We start from the raw sequence: 9740 nt of genomic DNA, 5'->3' as shown, positions 1-9740 counted from the left end.
TCAGTATATATACACCTGTTCTGAAAGGCCCCAGAGTCTGCAACAGCACTAAGCAAGGGGAACCACCAAGCAAGCGGCACCATGAAGACCAATGAGCTCTCCAAACAGGTCAGCGACAAAGTTATGGAGAAGTACAGATCAGGGTTGGGTTATATAAAAATATCTGAAACTTTGAACATCCCACGGAGCACCATTAAATCCATTATAAAAAAAATGAAAGAATCTGGCACCACAACAAACCTGCCAAGAGAGGGCCGCCCACCAAAACTCACGGACCAGGCAAGGAGGACATTAATCAGAGAGGCAACAAAGAGACCAAAGGTAACCCTGAAGAAGCTGCAAAGCTCCACAGCAGAGATTGGAGTATCTGTCAATAGGACCACTTTAAGCCATACACTCCACAGAGCTGGGCTTTATGGACGAATGGCCAGAAAAAAGCCATTGCATAAAAAACAAAAATAAGCAAACACATTTGGTGTTCGCCAAAAGGCATGTGGGAGATTCCCAAAACATATGGAAGAAGGTACTCAGGTCAGATGAGACTAAAATTTAGCTTTTTGGTCATCAAGGAAAACGCTATGTCTGGTGCAAACTTAACACCTCTCATCAACCTGAGAACACCATCCCTCTCTGAGAACACCATCCATCCCATCTCAAATCTCTGGAAGACTGAAACAGGTTTCCCTCAAGAATTTCCCTGTATTTAGCGCCATCCATCATTCCTTCAATTCTGACCAGTTTCCCAGTCCCTGCTGATAAAAAACATCCCCACAGCATGATGCTACCACCACCGTGCTTCACTGTGGGGATGTTTTTTATCAGCAGGGACTGGGAAACTGGTCAGAATTGAAGGAATGATGGATGGCGCTAAATATAGGGAAATTCTTGAGGGAAACCTGTTTCAGTCTTCCAGAGATTTGAGACTGGGATGGAGGTTAACCTTCCAGCAGGACAATAACCCTAAGCATACTGCTAAAGCAACACTCTAGTGGTTTATGGAGAGACATTTAAATGTATTGGAATGACTTAGTCAATAGCCAGACCTCAAGCCAATTGAGAATCTGTGGAATGACTTAAAGATTGCTGTACACCAGCGGAACCCATCCAACTTGAAGGAGCTGGAGCAGTTTTGCCTTGAAGAATGGGCAAAAATCCCAGTGGCTAGATGTGCCAAGCTTATAGAGACATACCCCAAGAGACTTCTAGCTGTAATTGCTGCAAAAGATAGCTCTACAAAGTATTGATTTGGGGGGAGGGTGAATAGTTATGCACACTCAGGTTTTCCGTTTTTTTTCTCTTATTTCTTGTTTGTTTTACAATAAAAAGTATTTTGTATCGTCAAAGTGGTAGGCATGTTGTGTAAATCAAATGATACAAACCCCCCAAAAATAAATTTTAATTCCAGGTTGTAAGGCAACAAAATCGGAAAAATGCCACGGTGGGTGAATACTTTCGCAACATCACTGTATAGGACAGCCACAATCTAACAAACTTTCTTTAGATTTTTTTTTGGGGGGGAGACTATGTTGTTCCATGTAGTGAATCTATTATTCAAGGTGTTTGTATTGGCTAATAACATTAAGGCCAAATACAATGTATCATCAAATAATTTTTGTATATATTTTTTGTATACTCCAAATCCAAAAGATCCTTGGTCAGGCCTTCTTAAAACAATTCCATATAGCCTAGTAGAACCGCTTAGACCGGGCTTAGACTCTTATGGGTTATTTAAGTTAGATCAAGCTGAATCAAAGTCTGCAAGATCTCACATAATGATCGTAGTATTCCACATAACAGAACTGGATATTTTACCCATATGAGAGAAAAATGCTCTGGTGTTTTTGTCTACAGTAATTTCGTACTATGCTATTATATTCAGTTCTGTTATGTAGAATACTGTGATCATTATGTGGTTGTGCAGACATTAATTCAGCTTGATCTTACTTTGATCTAACTTCGCCTGAGTAGCTTGTTCTCTGTGCATAAATAATATTGTCGTGACTTTACTTTCAGTAGTCTGATGACCTGATGAGTTTGACTGTGTGATATTAGGTGGCTTCTTGTGTAAATATTTTCCGTCTGGATTGTAATGATTTGTATGATTCTGATCTGTTTCACCTGTCCTTGTGATTGTCTCCACCCCCCTCCAGGTGTCGCCCATCTTCCCCATTATCCCCTGTGTATTTATACCTGTGTTCTCTGTTTGTCCTTTGCCAGTTCGTCTTGTTTGTTCAAGTCACCAGCGTTTTGTGTCTCAGCTTCTGCTTTTTCCAGTCTCTCTTTACTCACCCTCCTGGTTTTGGCCCTTGCCTGTCCTGACTTTGAGCCCACCAGTCTGCCCACTCTGCCTGCCCCTGAGCCTGCCTGCCGACCTGTACCTTTGCCCCACCTCTGGTTTACTGAACCCTGCCTGCCTTGACCTGTCTATTGCCTGCCCCTGTTGGAATATTAAACTATTGTTTATTCAACGTGGTCTGCATCTGGGTCTTACCTTCATATCTGATATGACTTGTTTATTTAATACACTAACTATGCTTAATTGTTACCCAATTAAATTTATCACGTAAAAACTAACTCATTAGGAATTTGGGGCACCACAGAAGAGGTTGTTTAAGATAAATATCTACTATATTGATAAAACAGTCAACATATTAATCATTACCTCTTATCATATCATCTTTCTGAACAGTTGTAACCTCATGCATCTGCAAAACCCCATCCTTACTCATGATTCAGTACTACACCAATTGGTTTAATTATTTAATAGCTAACTAAATAATAACAGAATAAACATGCACCCTTTACATGAGACAAAGGTCCTTAGTGGGCAGACTAAAATATGACGGCTTGTTACAAGGAATGAAGAGGGGTGAGGAAGAGAGAGAAAAAAAGGGACAATTATCGTGGACACATTTTCAAAACTATTCTCACATTAATCATATACTTTGTACACGAACCGCCACCCATTTGGAATAAGAAATCTTGAATGCATTTACATGTGTTAGTGCCTTTGTTTGCCGTTTATCTCTGTCGGAACCAGGCATTCTGAGGAAGGATGTCGGTTAGTCTGATTGTCCAAAAGGGTCCAGACCCGTCTCTTCAACTGTTGTTCACTCTGGAAGATAGCCAGCCATGTTGATGGTTCCCATTGCTGATGAGCGTAGTAGGATTGTCTCACTTAGATGTGCTGCTCTCGATATCTGACATAGGACAGCTAATCAGCCGTACCAGTGATTGTCTGGGGGATGTTCATCTCGCCTACACCTCGTGTTGATTATTCAAGATTCAGCGTTTAAACCACTTTAGACGTGTGCTGCAACTGCCCATCTTTCCTGGTCTCTGAAATGTTCATTCTTAGCCAGTCCTTTTAAGCACTCTGGTCAAAAAGGACGGTTCCACCAGGCTGACATGCTCACTGACCTCACTCAAGGCGTGGCTACTTAAGGTGCAAAGGATATGATTGGAAGTTATCTCTTAAGCCTCCTAAAATCCCATTCCTACGTTAACAAAAAAAATCATATTATATGCACAATGTATTGGGTGGAAACTTGACAGATAAAGGGGATATACTTTCCAAGTTACAGTATTTTGTCCATACCCTTTTTAATGACCAATATGACATTAGTTGTAACGATTCTCGTGGGTTGAAGGAAGAGTGGACCAAGGTGCAGCGTTTAAAGTGTTCATGATTAATCCAAGAAAAACAAATCGAACAAAAACAACAAACAGGAGAACGAAAGCGAAACAGTTCTGTCTGGTGCAGACACAAAACAGAAAACAACTACCCACAAACACAGGTGGGAACAGGCAGGAGGGCGACTCTGGCAGCTCCGGGCCAGGAGGGCGACTCTGGCAGCTCCGGGCCAGGAGGGCGACTCTGGCAGCTCCGGGCCAGGAGGGCGACTCTGGCAGCTCCGGGCCAGGAGGGCGACTCTGGCAGCTCCGGGCCAGGAGGGCGACTCTGGCAGCTCCGGGCCAGGAGGGCGACTCTGGCAGCCGCAAAACCTAAACCTATAGGGGAGGGTCTGGGTGGTCATCGATCCGCAGTGGCGGCTCTGGTGCAGGACGTGGACCCCGGACTGGGGACCCTCGCAGCGGGCCCCGGACAGGAGGGCGACTCTGGCAGCTCCGGACAGGAGGGCGACTCTGGCAGCTCCGGACAGGAGGGGGACTCTGGCAGCTCCGGACAGGAGGGGGACTCTGGCAGCTCCGGACAGGAGGGGGACTCTGGCAGCTCCGGACAGGAGGGGGACTCTGGCAGCTCCGGACAGGAGGGGGACTCTGGCAGCTCCGGACAGGAGGGGGACTCTGGCAGCTCCGGACAGGAGGGGGACTCTGGCAGCTCCGGACAGGAGGGGGACTCTGGCAGCTCCGGACAGGAGGGGGACTCTGGCAGCTCCGGACAGGAGGGGGACTCTGGCAGCTCCGGACAGGAGGGAGAGGAGGCATGGATCATCACTGGAGGCTTCTTGCCATGGATCATCACTTGAGGCTTCGTGTCATGTATCATCACTGGAGGCTTCGTGTCATGGATCATCACTGGAGGCTTCGTGCCATGGATCATCACTGGAGGCTTCGTGCCATGGATCATCACTGGAGGCTTCGTGCCATGGATCATCACTGGAGGCTTCGTGCCATGGATCATCACTGGAGGCTTCGTGCCATGGATCATCACTGGAGGCTTCGTGCCATGGATCATCACTGGAGGCTTCTTGCCATGGATCACCACTGGAGGCTTCATGCCATGGATCATCGCTGGAGTGGAGAGACACACAGGAGGCCTGGCTCTGGCAGCAGGCACAAGACTCACCAGGCTGGGGAGACATGCAGGAGGGTTAGGGCTTAGCACAGGCACAGGACTCACCAGGCTGGGGAGACATGCAGGAGGGTTAGGGCTTAGCACAGGCACAGGACTCACCAGGCTGGGGAAACATGCCATCGGCCTCTTCCTTAGCCGAGGCACCGGATACACTGGGCCGTGGAGGCGCACTGGCGGTCTCGAGCGCAGAGCTAGCACAACTCGTCCTGGCTGGATACCCCGTGACCATGTTATAGTTTTGGCGGGAAAAGCCTGATAACAAAGACATTCCTCTGGTGGATTTTACTGGAGGTGGAGAAAGAAAGCCTCCTTCTCCTGTAATTTACAACAGGGTGTGAACTGTCAACTTCCCAGCAGCCCCCCCCCCCCCCCCCCCCCCCTGTGGGAGAGAGAGGCTTAGTTATTGTTAACCATTGCCAAACTGATCTGACCCATTGTGATCCTTACAGGACAGGCATGACAATATGCACATGTGCCAAATGTGATCCTGAAAAAGTCAGATCCATAGCCACTCCCTTAAAAAAAATACAATATGTAAAAACCCCGCTGGATACAACTCACCTCTATAACTGTGCCTCCACTCTAGCCATTTTGTTCACCTCCCTGTTGTGCTGTCTATCTGTCTCAGCATGTTCTCTGCTGTCCCTCTCTGCGTCTTCTTCTTCTCTCTCTGTCTGTCTGTCTGTAAAAGCCTTATACTTTATAAAAGCCAAGTTAACGAGGCTATATTGAAAATTAGTACCTGCCATATGTGTTCCCCTGAATCAACACCTACCCTAAGTGTTAATTACTATTACAGGGCTCCAGACTAACATTTTCCCCTGGTGCCACTTTTACAGTTGGTGGCAACAGCCTCAGACCCAATCATGAATAATCCTCTTATAAAGTCATTCATAGTGCTTTATTAAGAATGTAAATAGACTATTCTAGAAAAAAGGTGTTTAATCTAACACATCCAAGAAGCAATGCATGACTCAAGATATTTTGAGCAACCTAATCCAGTGATTGTCATGAATTTTGGGTTGCCAATTAGACTATAGTTGCTATATTTTACTGTCCTGATATATTTTTATTCAATAGAGAGGAATAACATACATATTTTGAATAGCCTATGCTATTAGAACTAACACCTGAGGAATTGGAAACTCAAAACACAATAACTAGATCATTCACTCTAAATATAATACCCACTGCTAATAGCCATGTATTCATCCAACAGTAAGTGTAATGTTCTAAATAAATGTTGCAGTTGTAGGCTACTACACATGAGACCTATAGGCCTATGCCCTCACAACGGCCGGTACGCGTTTTGCGCCATATCAAATTTTGTGGTTGTAACATAACTGCTATTGAGCAGAATATTGAGAGGTGAGAAATAAAACATGATACTTACAGAAAGCTGAGAACCTCCTCTCTTCGACATTGACAAGGGAATGAAGCTTCCAAAGCTGTGCAACTGCATTTTGAAATGTTATGTGATCAGAACACATTTTTCTCTCTAGTAGTCTCTGCATGAAGGGAGAGCATAGTGTCTCGCTCATTACAGCAACAGGCCCCAGCAAAACAGGCACAGAGGGAGGGCACACACCTTCATTACAGGAATCATGAAGATAATGCACTTCACTGTTTGACTAAATCATGGTTTTAGTTGCCCAAAAATAGGACGTTTTGATTGAGGTGACAATGTAGAATGTGCTCTTTCTATGTTTATAGGCACCCTTTACGTTTTTTACGATCCATGATCTTGGCTGTCTAACTAATGACAGAGTTGGAGCAGGTCTCTTTGGGGATGCCAAATTTGACTTTGAATGTGTGTTTGCGTGACCTCAGCCTATCAGGAAACCGATCAGGAAACTGATCAGTGGGCAACGGCCGGCCCATCTTGGTAGGGGGGCCTGCGTTTCCCACTGATCAGCCATTATAGATTAGTATAACAGAGAAATTGAGCAAAAATCTTAACAGGCCCATTTATGTGTGTCGATTTCGACCAGCCCATCCAACAACAAAAAAATGGTCCAGCTCATCTGGCATTTGCCAGATTTGCCAGATTGCCAATCTGCTCCTGCCCAACAGTAAATCCACAACTCACTTCATGGATGCATGCACAATGTTCCTAGAGTAAGTAGTTCACTTTGTCGCCAGACAAACTTGTGTCCTCTTCTTGCGACCTCAATAAAATTCTGAGCTAGAATGGACAGGTGCAGTGTCCACATGCTTGTCCAAGCCCACTGATTGGGCTAAAACCGAAGGGCTGTGATTGACAGCTGAGATAGATAGATATCTACCCTAAAGGGACAGTGGGGAAAGTCACATGCACAGGCATGGCCTTTTAAACTTCTCCATAATGTATGTGAATTAGCGTACACGTGTTGTGTCTAGTGTGTGTGTGTCCTATGTGTCCTCTGCTAAGTGTGTATTCTGTGTAAAGAATGCTGACGTTCTGCTGAGAGAAGAGCTGGGGGTCGATCTTTTATTCATGACACGCACATTGTAAAATCACACACACATATACACACAGACACACAAACAATCATGTGGCAAAAAAATGTGCTTGTTTAATATTTCCATGAGGCCTCCTCTCTCAAGGACCAAGTGAAATGTTACACACCCCCCAGTGGTTTGGATTACTGTAGGGGGGTTACTGCACTGGTGAGCAGGTGAGAATTCTCACCTGAGCAGGTGAGAGGCCATGGCCTCCTGGAGGACTTAAAACCTTTCAGTGATACCCATCCCGGATCCGGGATCCTCCTCATCAAAAAAGCTGACTAGCATAGCCTAGCCTAACGAGACAGGGATATCATATAATATAGTTTTCATGAAATCACAAGTCCAATACAGCAAATGAAAGATAAACATCTTGTGAATCCAGCCATCATTTCCGATTTTTAAAATGTTTTACAGCGAAAACACAATATGTATTTATATTAGCTAACCACAATAGCCAAACACACAACCACATATTTTCACCATGTTTCCACCGCATAGGTAGCTTTCACAAAACCGACAAAATAGAGATATAATTAGTCACTAACCAAGAAATAACTTCATCAGATGACAGTCTTATAACATGTTATACAATACATTTATGTTTTGTTCGAAAATGTGCATATTTGAGTTATAAACCATAGTTTTACATTGCAGCCACAATCAAAAATTGCATCAAAGCAGCCAGAATAATTACAGAGAGCAACGTGAAATACCATAAATACTCATCATAAAACATTTATGAAAAATACATGGTGTACAGCAAATGAAAGATAAACATCTTGTGAATTGAGCCAATATTTCGGATTTTTTAAGTGTTTTACAGCGAAAACACAATATAGAATTATATTAGCTTACCACAATAGCCAAACACACAACCGCATTTATTCACCTCAAAGGTAGCTTTCGCAAAAACCAGCAATAAATATAAAATTAATCACTAACCTTTGGACAACTTCATCAGATGACAGTCTTATAACATCAGGTTATACAATACATTTATGTTTTGTTCAAAAATGTGCATATTTAGAGTTGCATATGGTGGTTATACATTGTGAATACGTAGCAACATTTTCCCTGAATGTCCGGAGATATTTTGAACACTCACCTAATCTGACCAAAGAACTCATCATAAACTTTAGATAAAAATACTTGTTGTATGGCAAATGAAAGATACACTGGTTCTTAATGCAACCGCTGTGTTAGATTTTTAAAAATAACTTTACTACAACATACATTGTGATACAGCGTTCACATATTCTCCGCCCTGTTGGATTCTACATATTCCACAGAAATACGAAATAACATCATAAATGTTTTCTTCTTTTGCTGAGCCTCCATCAGAATGTTGTACAAGGAGTCCTTGTTCCAGAATAAATCGTTGTTTGCTTTTAGAATGTCCATTTCTTCTGTCGAATTCGCGCCACAATGCTAGCCAAGGTTGCTAACATTCCCATCCTCTCTTGGCGCAAAGAATGGAAAACTCCAAAAGTCCCAATAAACGTTGAATAAACTGATAAAACTCGGTTGAAAAAACCTACTTTATGATGTTTTTCTAATATGTATCAAATAAAATCAGAGCCGGAGATATTCGCCGTGTATACCGAACGCTTTTCAGAAGACAATGTGGAGCTCCTTCGCGCGCCTTGGAAAACTGACAAAATGGCAGACCTGTCACTCCAAAAGCTCTTGTTCGACCTCAGATCAAGCTAGACACCCCATTCCACCTTCCACTGCCTGTTGACATCTAGTGGAAGGCGTATGAAGTGCATGTATATCGATAAATAAAAGCCAGTTGAATAGGCAGGCCCTGAAACAGAGCCTCGTTTTCAGATTTTTCACTTCCTATATGGAAGTTTGCTGCCAAATGAGTTCTGTTTTACTCACAGATATAATTCAAACAGTTTTAGAAACGTGAGAGTGTTTTCTATCCAATAGTAACAATAATATGCATATTGTATGATCTAGAATAGAGTACGAGGCCGTTTAAATTGGGCACGATTTTTTCCAAAGTGAAAACAGCGCCCCACTATTGACAAGAAGTTTTTAAGCAAAATTTGGTTTTGCCAACTTTGCGGCAAAACATTTTAGTGACTGCCCTCTTGGCGGCGGGGAGAAAAGTGTACTGCAATTCTACACATTTTGCCATGTGAGAGAAATTTGTGGGAACTTTTTTAAAGCTAATTTCTTGAAATGTTACACTTTTTTTCCATGACAAATGCCATGTTAATATGATATCTGAGAGTGACTAACAAAATCAATGGGGGCCCCTTGGAAGTCAGGGCCCCTGGGCATTTGGGCTTCATAATTCGTCTATAATTACTACAAGTTTAAATAGCTGGCTAGACTAACTTACCAATTAAAAAATATTTTGCTGGCATGGGCTAATTGAGTGACTGTCAGTGACTGACATTTAAAAAAAAGAACTGCTTAGGCA

Source organism: Salvelinus fontinalis, chromosome 36, assembly GCF_029448725.1.
Source record: "Salvelinus fontinalis isolate EN_2023a chromosome 36, ASM2944872v1, whole genome shotgun sequence".
NCBI lineage: Eukaryota > Metazoa > Chordata > Actinopteri > Salmoniformes > Salmonidae > Salvelinus > Salvelinus fontinalis.
This window is presented reverse-complemented; position numbering follows the sequence as displayed.